Raw genomic sequence first — 13,104 nt, 5'->3', positions numbered from 1 at the left:
AAGGTATCAATATGGAGATTTCTTAGGTCAAGCATATTACTTAAATATCATGGGTTTGCTTTTTATGTAGGCCAGCAAAATAGATTGGTCTGCACCCCCAGTTATGGTTAGGGACATTTCCATGAGTGATATTTTGAACTTAATGGAGAGGAGGAAAGACATCAATGGAAATGGAGAAAAACAAACATTATCTCTCTTAGAAGAGTGATTCAAAGTGTACGTCCTACCTATACTGATCCAGAATTTCTTTTCTTGGAATATAAAGGGCATTTTTGACTGGGGAAAAAAGAAAAAAAGAAGCTTCTGAAGAAAAATTACAAGTGCGGAGATTCCAAGTCAGACCTACCTACTGAATTGACTCCATGGATCTGTAAGTGTGGCCACTCCTCAGATATCACCATCAAGTAATAAAATGTACTTCAATATGTACTTCAATCCTCCTTAGAGTAGTGGGGGCAAAAAAGCTGTCAGGTAGAGTTTGTGCTTTACCTAATGGAGGAAATGATGCAAGTGTTAGATTCTAACTGTGTAGTTGCTACATGGGAGAAGAGTGAACCCAATATATCAGAGTGACAATCCATGAGACAGATTGAAAGAACTGGACAAACAATCAAAACATGGACATTTTATTATTCTCCCTCTTCTTCCTCCAAATACCCAAAAATTAATAAATGGCAGATTCACAGGGAAAATGATAAAACATTTTTTCTTTCTCCTGTTGTATCTCCCAGTAGGAAGTGAAGGAAATGACAACTGCTTATACATAAAACAGAACTCTAACTCAAAATCTGTGTTCAAAATTCCCCTAGAGTTCCCTTAAAGAGAACAGTTCCACATAAAACACTCTCATTTGGCTAAAAGAGTTTTAAAAGGCAGCCCACGCAGTTGCTCATATTTTTTAAATAATAGATTTTGTGTTATAGACTATAGTTGCAGTCCAAACAATTTGGTTTATCCTCAGGGACAGAGAGAGTATATAGAGAAAGAAAAGATAAAGAAAGGGGGAGGAGTTAAGGGGAAGGGAGGAGAAAAAAGTAAACACAAGCCAATGGTACAGGCTATCTAGAAACATTTTACCCTCTCTGCAAAATTCATCTGACTCAAAAATCTCCTGCTGATTAAAAAGATCATGTAAAAATGTGCATGATCTCTGAGAGTGAAACTTCCAACAAGTCCTGTTCTGGAAGAGCTGCTCTCATGACCAAACTTTATGCAAGCTGACACAGAGAAGAATGGTTTCCTCATGAGAACCAGCTATTAATGGAGGAAAATGGCATTCAGTCTGTATGGGAAGAAGACCTATGCATTTTTTTTTTTAGATATGTATGTGCATCTCATTACATTCATGTTGGTTCTCAAGAACATTTCAGTTTAGTCATAAAGTCTACAGGAAACTACTATTTAAGTTTTAAAAGCACTTCTTATGAAAATAAATAAAATAAAATAAAGTGATGCTCAATGCTTTTAGCCAGCAAAAGCATTGAGCATCACTGAGGTCCATGGTTTTGTATTGGAACCTGATTTTCCACCCTGCTGGCAATATTCTCATTAAAATTTCTCAAACACAGGAGGCTGAGGCAGGAGAACTGCAAGTTTGAGGTCAACCTCGGCAAACTAGCAAGGCACTAATCAATTTAAGGAGACCCCATCTAAAAAAAAAAAAAAAAGGCAAGGGGATGTAGCTCAATGGTAAAGTGCCCTGGAATTTAATCCTCAGTAAAGCAAAATTAATTAATTAATTAATTTAATTTCTCAGATCATAGCACAGACATGAGAATAGCTCTTAATGACTTAATAATAACAGATTTCAAATACAAGTTTTAAGTGTCTTACTTGTGTACACATACACACAAACACACACACACACACAATAATTCCCAAATCCTCAAAAATAAAGAAATATTAGCTTATTTATATTACCTAATAAGATTAATAATATTTATTCTTCATTATTTCTTTTTTTATAGTTGTAGATAGACAGAATGTCTTTATTTTATTTGTTTATTATTATGTGGTTCTGAGGATCATGTTCACTGCCTCATGCATGCTAGGCAAGCACTTTGCAGCTGAGATAAAGCCCCAGTCCTATTATCCATTATTTCTACTTCCACAATTTGTACTATCAGAATGGGAGCCCTAAGGAATTATCAAATGTAATTTTTCTAGTCTCTGTGAAACTTTGAAGCCACAAGCCATTTAAATATAATGTTGACATTTGAAGAACCATCTATAGCCATCTCTTCCCTATGGAGATTGACCATATTATCTAAAATGTTCATGACAATGTCAATTTATTTTTTAACATTAATTTGAGTACTAAATACAACAAATTAAAAAAGAGGTGATACATGAAAAAGCTAGCACTGAAATTTACAGAGTCATCCAGAGAGCCACAGAAAGCTGAGCATAGAAACACATTCACTGCAGGCAAGTGTTCTGGCCCTCCCCACAGAGCACCTGCACATGTGACTCTTTAGCAAGAATGCTCAGTATCCTCGTTTGTTCCAGGGAATGCAATACCAATGGAAAACAAAGAATAAAACTGTTAACAACATCAATATTATGCAATTAAAATTAAGAAAATGGGAAAGGCAGCCAAGCCGTCTGCTCCTCTCATGGCAAAGTTTTCTGAAGCCACATTTCCTCCAGGTAATAGTGATATCCAGTTACTTTCTTTTTAATTGTACTTCAGTGACTGTGTGTTGAATTATCTGGTAATTCATTTCTACAAGCAAATTAATTAGTCTAGTTATTTTTAAATCTCTTAGCAAAATAACAATGTTTTCTTGCAGGACTTAATGATTAGGTTTTATGTAAATGTTATATTTTAATTAATTTGTGAAGGTGGTTACACAAAACTAAGTTAAAATTGTGTCTGAAATGCAGGTCAGTATTTGCATGTTAATTTGTTTCAGGGACTCACATACACTATGGTCTTAAATGAATAAGATGAAATCATTAAGCCATTTGGCACAGAGGAATGAATGATGGAAGAGTAACTTTGCAAAGCTTTTCCCTTCAGGCTAAACTTTCCCATGATGACAAAATTTAATTTGAATACATGTAAGCAAAGTGACTTTCTTGAAAATCACATTAATTTGTCCTCCTGCCAACAATGTGCTTTCATTCATTTTTTTTTGTTTGTTTGTTTGTTTGTTTTTGATGGGGAAATGGTACTAGGGATTGCACTTAGGGACACTCAATCATTGAGCCATATTCCCAGCCCTATTTTGTATTTTATTTAGAGAGAGTGTCTCACTGAATTGCTAAGTGCTTCACTGTTGCTATGGCTGGCTTTGAATTCATGATCCTCCTGACTCAGCCTCCTGAGCCCCTAGGATTACAGGAGTGGACCACCACGCCCAGCCACAACTAATAAAAAAACTTAATGAGGAATGGAGTGAAAGACATGAGGAATGTTTTAAAAATTCCTCAAGAAAAGAAAAGTCCTGTGATCCAAATTTTTAAACCTTTTTTTTTTAGTCAGATTAAAATGCCTTTAGGTCTTCTAAAAGCATTTGGCTAGCATATCATAGGGTTAATGCAGAGCAGAGCAATCAACATGACTACCCTGAACCCACAAAAATCAGAAACAGAACAAATCACAAAATATAAGCATTTGAACATTTAAAACAACCTGAATGACAAATCATATTTAAACTAAGCAAAAGCCCTCTAGGGAGAGGAGCTGATAGTCTCCCAGAAAATGCCAGAAAAATCCAGATTTATTTTTGTACCTGATGCTGTGCCTGCCAATCCATTGCCAGAGTTCTCTGGTCCACTCTACTCTGCAGAGTAGCAACTGCAAGGATCTACACTATGCAGGACAGAGTCAGTTAAACCTCTATTACTTTTTCTTACATAGTTCCTATAAAACACATTTGTAATGAAATGGCATAAGTTGCAAGTTCCTGTTATGTGCACTCACCTCATCTCACCTGTCAATATTCTAGCACTAATCTGAGATTTCACTAGAACTTGCACTTACTCAAAGAATATATAAAACAGCAGCCTACATTTAGATTCACAAAAGTCAAAACATGCTTCTTATACTTTAGATTCAACAAGAGGAAAAACAATTTTAGTGGTGGGATTTGGAGATACTTTTAAAGCTGCATTGTCAGAAACAGACCACTGATTACATTTGTCAATATTTATTAACAATAACAACACAATTTCTAAGTTTTCAATATAAGTTTAAAATATCTGCTGTACTTACAAGTACTTCCCACCACTACTGTGCTGCAGGTCTGCAATTTAAAGAGAGTGAGCATACTGAGCAATGTTCCAGGAACAGGGTTCATGTCCACATTATCTGAGGTTCCTCCATCCCACATCCAATATCTCACTCGATGCAGAGAACTCTTGGCATACATCCTACCCACATTTTCTCTCCTCTCTGATGTGCGGCGAAGGTGGAACTTGCAGACACATCCACTCATCTGCCATTTTGCACTCTTTGCCCCACGTTCGGGCTGCTCTGGTGGTAATACAGGGAAGTGCAGGCAGGGACAGTAAATCTTAAACCTGGCTGGCTGCTATCAATGCTAGGGAGGGAGAGGTACACACCAACTTTTCTGGCTAGTTTATCCTATGTTTCCCACTCTCAAGAGAATAACATTTCCATATATTTCAGTCTAAAGAGGCCAAGTATGTTGAGTGATGCTTGCTCATTAACTGGAAGTAACTGACATATATAGAATACTTCATCCAACAATAGCACAATTGACATTCTTCTCAAGCTCACATAGAACTCCAACCAAGATGGATCACATGCTAGGATATAAAACACAACTGGACAAATTAAAAGAATAATGATCACAGAAAACACATCTTTGGACAACAACAGAGTAAAGTAGAAAACTATATCAGAATAATACACCAAAATTCCCAAAATATTGAAGATCAAACCATAGACTTCAAAATAACACATGAGCCAAAGTCTCAAAATAAATTAGAAAGCATTTTGAAAATTAAAACTTTTGGTCAAAATTTGAGGGATGTAGAGAAAACAGTACTTAGAAGTAAGAGTTTAGCACTGAAAAAATTTAACACTAATAATTTAAGCATCCACCTTAAGAAAATAGAGAAAGAGCCTAAATAAAGCCGGGGGGAAAAAACAAAACAAAAATTAAAACAAGAATCAATGAAAATTTTAAAAAGAAAACAATATCAAAAGGTCAACAAAATTAAAAGTTAATTTTTTGAAAAAACCAATAAAATTGATAAAATCCAAGCCAAGGTAACTGAAAGAGAAGGGAAAACAGCAAAGACGGAAGAAAAAAAAGGTAGAGGAGAAGGAAAGATAAGAGGAGATGAAACAGACATAAAATATTTTAAAACTACTAATGTCAGAAATAAAAAAAGTTCATCACCACTGATGTCATGGACATTTAAAAGTTATCAAAAATATTATAAAAATTATGTATGCTTATGAATTTTAAAATGCACTGATTCCTTGAAAGACACAAAATACCAAAACACAGTTTCTTCATATATTCATAAAGCTATGTGACAGAAAAACACAAAACAGGTGAATTGATGTTGTTTTGAATTGACCAGAAACTTATTTCTCATCTTACGGGAGGATGAGTGGGTTCAAAATCAATACAAGCCATCAGCAGTTTCAGTGTCTAATGAGGATCCACTTCCTGCAATATGTATGGATGTGTTCTCACATGGCAGAAGGGGTGAGGATCCCTGTGGCTTCTCTTATCAATGCACTAATCCCACTCATGAAGTTCCACCCTCAGAAATTAACTGCCTTTCAAAGTCCCTACCTCCTAATATCATCATATAAGAGACAATGTTTCAACTAATGCATCTTAAAGGGATACTAACTCAGTCTACAGCATTCACAAAAGCAGAAATAGATAATGTTAAGTGCTGAAGGCCATTACCAAGTAGGAATGACACATCGAAATTTCCTTGCCAAGCATACCCCATGCTGCTTAGAGGACATTCGATGGGAAATTGCATGCATGCTTTAATAAGGTGACCTTGCTCAAGGATCAAGGCGGATCCGGGTTTAGAGCTGATCAGGTTTGAGGAAGTAACTGGCTCCTTGAGTTTAAGGCGTTGCCAGTTTAAGATAATGGGTTTTAGGGAAGTTAGAGGTTGAAGATTATTGCTGGGATTAGGGTGTTCCTGTTGCTTGTTCCCGTTGAGTTCTCGTGAGATTAAAATGGGATTTGGAGAGAGCCTCATGGAGTAGGTGAATTGTGCGGGAGACGGCAGAACACGTTTGCCCCTGGACCTGTGTGGAGGCGGTATGAGAGCTGGAATAAAGAATTGCTGTTTGAACCTACAAAGGTGTGTGGTGGCTCGTGATTCTGGTTCCAAGCCGAGACATTGGCCCTTGGCAGTTAAGTAGGTTTTTTTTTATATCTAAAAAAAAAAAAAAAGGTGAATAATCAACAGTCTTCCAATGAAAAAAACACAAGGTGCAGATAATTTCACTGTTAAATTATACCAAAAATTTAAGGAAGGAATGATGACAATGACTTATAATCTCTTCCAGAAAATGGAAGAACATAGAACATTTCCCAAATTATTCCATGGGGCTAAATACCAAAACAAGATAAAGGCAAAATTAGAAAAAATACATGCTGACCAATATCTTTCAGGAACATAAGATTTTTTTTAAATCCTCAAAAAAAGTATTGGCAAACAGATTCTAGCAATACATAATAACAATTCTACACCAAGACCAAGTGATATTTACTCCAGGTGTGCAAGACTAGCTTAACATTCAAAATATAGTTAAAGTAATTAACTCATCAATCACACTAAAGAAGAAAAATCATTTGATCACATAAAAAGGTCCAGAAAATGCATCTGACAGACTTCAATGCTAATTCATGACTAAACTTTCAGGAAACTAGGAATACAATGGAAATTCCTCAATTTGAATTAAGAATCTATCAAAAAAAAAAAAAAAAGAAACCCAACAGCAATGTAACACATAATGTGAATAGCTGAATGATTGCTCCTAAGATCAGGAGGATGGCATAAATACCCATTCTTACTGTTCCTGGATTTTTAGCTAATGCAGTAAAAATACAAAAATAAAAAAATAAAATGTATACAAATTTGGAATAAAGAAATTAAATGCTTTTATTCACAGATGACTTGATTTTTTTATGTAGAAAATCTCAAAGATTCAACCAGAAAAACTTCTATAATTAAGAAATGGTTATACTATGTTCCATTATATAAAGTTACTACACAAAGTCAACTACTTTCCTGTATACCTTCAATGAACAATGGGAATTTGAAATTAAAAACACAACTACTTGCACTAGTATCAAGAAAATGAATACTTTGATATAATCTGGTAAAATATGGTCAGAGTCTATATGAGTAAAATTTAAAAATTCAATTAAAAAAATAAAAGAAGATTTTAGAAAATGAAAAGATGTTTCATGATCATAGATGAGAAAACCAATGTTGTCAAGAGGTCACTTCTCTTCAAAATGATCTATATATTTAATACAATTCAGTGAAGACACCAAAAAAATTATTTTGTGGAAGTTAACAAACTTATTCTAAACTTCTAATAGAAAGGCTTAAGACCCATATAGTCAACAATATTGGAGAAGAATAAAAAACTTCCATGACTTGCAAAATGATTCATGGAACAAAAGAGAGAATCCAGAAATGAAAGCACATAAACACAGTTAACTGTTCTTTTACAAAAAAGCAAAGGCAATTCAATACAGGAAAGATAATTTCTCCAAACCAAGAAAAATCTTTGTATATTTTATGTTGAAAATAGAGGAAGAGGAAAAGGAGAGATGCAAAAGCAGCAGCAGTGGAAAAAATAAGAAAAAGAAAAAAATAATCAAGATATGATCTGTGCTATTCAGTTTTTCATTGCTGATACTAAAGTACCTGACACAAATTGGAAGAGGAAAGATTAATTTTGGCTCACAGTTTCAGAGGTTGAAGTCCTTGGCTGGATGGTTCCATTTCTTGGGCCTGAGGTGATGCAGAATATTATGGTGAAAGCATTTAGTAGAAAAAAAAAAGCTTTTCAGTTCAGGGCAGCCAGGGAGCAGATAAAGAGAGGCAAAAAAAACAGGCAATGGAGAAGATAATCTCCAGGTTAGTACACAAGTGACCTACTAGCTCGCACTAGGTCCTGTCTCCCAGAAGTCTATTCAGCTATCAATAAATTAATTTTTTTGATGAGGTTAGAGAACTTAGGATCCAATAATTTCCTAAAATCCACATCTGTGCAACTTGAAGCACTGGGGACAATGCTTTCAGCACATGAGCCCTTTGAGATCCAAAACCATAACACTAGATCCAAACCATAACACTAAAACAATCCTTACTCATTTCAATAAATATTTATTCAACCTACATCTTAGATGTAATTTTTAATAACATTATTAACATTATTTTAAATTGGGAACTCATAATTATAAATATTTATGGGGTAACATGATTTTTATGTATGTATACAATATGGAATTATTAAAAGGTCAAGCTTATTAACATATCTATGTAGTCATTCAATGATCTGATATTTTTCTGGTAAAACAAGTTAAACTTACTTTTAGTTATTTTGAAATATCTAATAAGGTTCTCATTAAATTTTTCTGCATATGTTATCCATTTTTCTCAAAAACACTTGTTAAAAGGCTGTCTTTTCTCCAATGTATGTTTCTGATATCTTGTCAAGGATCAGATGACTGTACATGTAGGAATTTATCTCTGTGTCTTCTATGGTATTCCACTGAGGACATGTCTGTTTTGATGCCAGTTTCTTGTAACAATCATTTTACTTTCTACTTCCATGAGTTAAACTTCAAAACCCAAATTTTAATATAATACATTTATAAAATAACATCACAAAGTGTCTAGGTGACCTTGAATTTGACAGTGGATATTAAAATTCAATAGCAAAAATATAATCCATGAAAAAAATACTAGTAAATTGTAAGTTTGATAAAATAAAAACCTTTAGAAACCTGGAAGGCTGAGGTGGTAGGAATATATGAGTCCAGTAGTTTAAGACAAGCCTGGGCAATATAGTGAGATACAATCACAAATAATGCATGAACCAATCAATCAATCAATATATAACTAATACTCTGGAAATAAATGTTGAAAAAATAAAGGAACAAATCATAGACTGGGAAAATATATTTACACAACAAATATCTTCTTAAAACCTGCATCCAAAGTATAAAAGTAACTCCAAAAATACAATAATAAAGAAAAAACACAATTAGTAAATAGATTTTAAGAAAACCTGAAAACCCATTATACCAAAGAAAATCTACACATGGAACAAAAGCTTATTGAAAACAATATAATACTATGTGTCATTAGGGATTTTACACATGACATTATTATGCCACAATTGAAATAGTTATTTTTTTAAAATGACAATATCTAATACAAGTGAGAATATGAAGTAAAAGGAAATTTCATGGGTGTTGGTCAGAATGAAAAGTGGTACATTCACTTTAGAAGACTACTCTGAAGTTTCTTGCAAAGACATAGTTTTACTTTACAATCCAGAAATTTCATGCCTAAGTATTTGTCTTAATGAGTCAAAAATTTACGTTCAACAAAAGCCTGCACATGAATATTTATGGAAGATTTGTTGATAATCACAAAATGGGAAGCAACCCAGATGTCTTTGTCCTGGTTAATAGATGAACGCACAGTACTTCATGCATACAACAGAATATTATTCAGCAATAAAAATAAATGAGTTATGAATCCATAAAAAGACATGGAGGTGTTATAAATGTATACTAGTAAATGAAATATGGTAGTCCCAAAATGCTATATACTAGAAAGTTTAAACTACACAACATTTTGGAAAAGGTAAATTTATACAAAGATTTATAAAACTCAATAGTTACCAGAAATTTAGGAGAAAAAAAGGGGAATGATAAATAGGTGAATCGTAGGGGATTTTAGGGTGGTGAATGTATTCTATCCTTATGCATTCTATCAGAAGCCACAAAACTGTGTAACTCAGAGTGAAACAATGTAAGTTATGAAATAGAGCTAATAATGTAGTGCCAATTTGGGGTCATTAATTGAAGCAAATGTGTCCCACTAATGCAAGATGAAAATCACAGGGGAAACTATGTGATGTAATAGAGAGGTAGGTATGGTGTGGATACATGTTACTGCATGTATCATCTGACAATTAGTTTGTATTGATAAAATTTCCACCTTAACAGCAGAAAATAAAAACAAACAAGAAATTAATGAAGTCAGAGAAAAAAAAACCCATCAGCACAGAAAACAATTAAGTAAAACACTTCTAAAATCTATAAAAACAAAAGCTGTCTCTAGAACAAATAAAATAACCTTGATAAATCTTTAGAAGAATGACTAGTAAATTTAATAATAGACACAAATTACCAAGATTAGGAATATGAGACATCATATTCTATGGATATTAAATGAAAAGTCAACTTGTCCTGTTGGCACATTCTTGTAATCCCCATGGCTCAGGAGATTGAGACAGAAGAATTGCAAGTTTTAGGCCAGCCTCAGCAACTTTATAAAACCCTAAGCAACTTAGTGAGACCCTGTTTCAAAATTAAAAAAAAAGAAAAGAGATAGAAATGTGGGTTCACTGGTTAAGCACTTCTGGGTTCAATACCAAGTGTAAAGGAACACCTGGAGAGGAATACCTGTAAGGAGGTACACAAAAAACAGACACAGACACACAAGTACAAGCAAACAGGAGGAGTGGAGAGGAGCAAATGAAGTGATGATGAAGAAGTACAGAAGTAAAATGACCACTCTTCCCTGCCTGGAAGTTTATAACTCAAAAAATATATACTTCTTGTTACTATGACTTTATTCTAATTAGTATTTCGTTAACCTAAGTGCTAGCTAACTGAGATAAGATCCCCTTAATACAAAAACAGTGTAATTTCTCTCCAAGGACATTGTTAAGGAAACCAGATAGTGACTGCTTAGTTGTCTAATTACCTCACAGGGAGGAGGCTGAGTATGCCAATTGTGGGAATCAGGGCACCAGTTTACACCCCTGGGAATTTTATCACCAGGGGAAATGCTTCCATGACTATTTTCATGGACAGAATATCTACAAACAAGCACTCAACCACATTTCCCTCAAAAAAAGAATCAGAAAATATTATGAATTACTTTATGCCAATAAATTTGACAACTATTATAAATGAATAAATTCTTACAAAGTTCAAAATAAACCAAAATTTATTCAAGAAGAAATAGATTCGGTCAATTGTCTTGTATCTATAAAAGAAATAGATATTTTAGTTAAAAACTCTTGTACCAATACCAATCCAATATCAAGTGGCAACAATATTGAATTCCAATTACAAAAGGAAGAAGTAATAAAATTTTACACAAAAGTATAAAGAAAGATGAAAGCTTTTCAACTCACTTAATGGGTCCAGTATTATTTTCATGAAAAAAAAATCAGAAATAAGCATTGCAAGAGAATAGTATTTCAAACTAAGATCACTAATTCCCTAATGATTCCCCCCAACACTCCCACCCCAACCCCCCACACAATGATCTTGGATGCAAAAATTCTAACCAAAACTTGGCAAAAAAATTCAACAATATACGAAATAGGTTAATATATCATACCAAAGTTTTTCATAGAGATGCAAAGTTGATTTAACATTCCAAAATTGATCAATGCAATTCCATATAAAATGACACATATATGTAATATGCATACACATATACACATATATATTTGTAAAATCAATACATGTAGGAAAGTATTTCCTAGTAATCCAATATCAACTTCTGTTTAAAATTTTAGCAAACTAGGAATAGAAAGTAAGTGCCTCAATCTGACACAGGGAATCTATTAAAAACTTATCAGAAACACAATACTTGATGACAATAGACTGAATACTTAACGAAATCCTCAGAAACAAACAGGGTTTTCTACATATCATTTTTTTCCGTTTGCTATTAAAGAGTCTGTCGATGTACTCAGTTAAGGGGGGAAAAACACTATAAATCATACTAATTAAAAATTTAAGAATAAATAATCTTTATTTGCAGAAAACATGAACATTTATAGTACAAATCACTGAATCTTTTTAAAATGTCTGGAAGTAATAGTAAAATTGCAGGATTCAAGATCAACATACAAATAAAAATCAATTGTATATATGGTAGAAGTGAATGCTCATAAATAGAGATTAAAAACAAAAAGATACCATTTTGTTGTGGGTCTATAGCTCAGAAAACACTCTCAATTGAATTTTTTTCAAATTGGAGAGTCTTTATTTAGCTAGCTGGCGACTGCTCCCTGATGGACCCAAACTGTTTCTGCCAGGAACAGTACGGGGTGCAAGTTCTATAGGGTTTATAAGGAGAAAAATAACATCCTCAAAAATGTAGACGCAAGCAAGCAAGGAGGACAAAGAAGGTAAAGTTAACAATCAGCTACCCAATGTGTATAACCACATCCTTGTTCCAAACACATGCAGTACAAAAATAAACAGCTTTTACAAGAAATAAGTTATATAACTAGGGTTACATTTTGGAACTTCCAAATGGAGTCACTTAGGCAAGGTTTTGTTTTGTTTTCTTTTGTTTGTAAGTTGTCAATAGACTTTATTTATTTGGGGTGCTGAGAATTGAACCCAGTGTCTTACAAATGCTAGGTAAGCGCTGTACCACTTAGCCACAACTCCAGCCAAAGGCTAAATTCTTTTAAGTACAGTCAGAATAACTTAAAATTATTTATCCTATTATCTAATCTTGTCTTATCTATTAATATCCTCTATTTTATAGGGTGCTTATTGGGCTGATCCATAATCTAAGTTGGGCTATAACAATTAAAGAAAGCATCAAAAATGTAATGTGTGTAGGAATAAATTTTACAAAGCTCAATCAAGGAAGCAGGGCTAGTGGGACTCAGTGCACAGTTGTGGGTGCGCCTAGTGATGAGGTCCTTTTGGAGCTTCTGTTAGAGGTGCCTGGGCTGCAGGGAGTATCTGGGAAGAATGGAAGAATTTGACCAAGTCACACAGCTGAACGTGGCTGCTGGTCCTCTGCTTCCTGTTTGGATGCAATGTCCTTCTGATCCTCCTTCTGACCTTGTCCTCCTTC

At 33.9% G+C, this 13,104-nt stretch overlaps 1 pseudogene; it reads left to right on the top strand.

Moving 5' to 3' along the window:
• LOC144372171 (dolichyl pyrophosphate Glc1Man9GlcNAc2 alpha-1,3-glucosyltransferase-like) overlaps positions 1-208 on the top strand; it is a 112,384-nt pseudogene extending 112,176 nt beyond the window's left edge.
• Positions 209-13,104: the final 12,896 nt, after the last annotated feature.

The sequence above is a fragment of the Ictidomys tridecemlineatus genome, chromosome Y, assembly GCF_052094955.1.
Source record: "Ictidomys tridecemlineatus isolate mIctTri1 chromosome Y, mIctTri1.hap1, whole genome shotgun sequence".
Lineage (NCBI taxonomy): Eukaryota > Metazoa > Chordata > Mammalia > Rodentia > Sciuridae > Ictidomys > Ictidomys tridecemlineatus.
The sequence above is the reverse complement of the archived record's forward strand: the minus strand, read 5'-3'. Positions and strand labels throughout refer to the sequence as shown.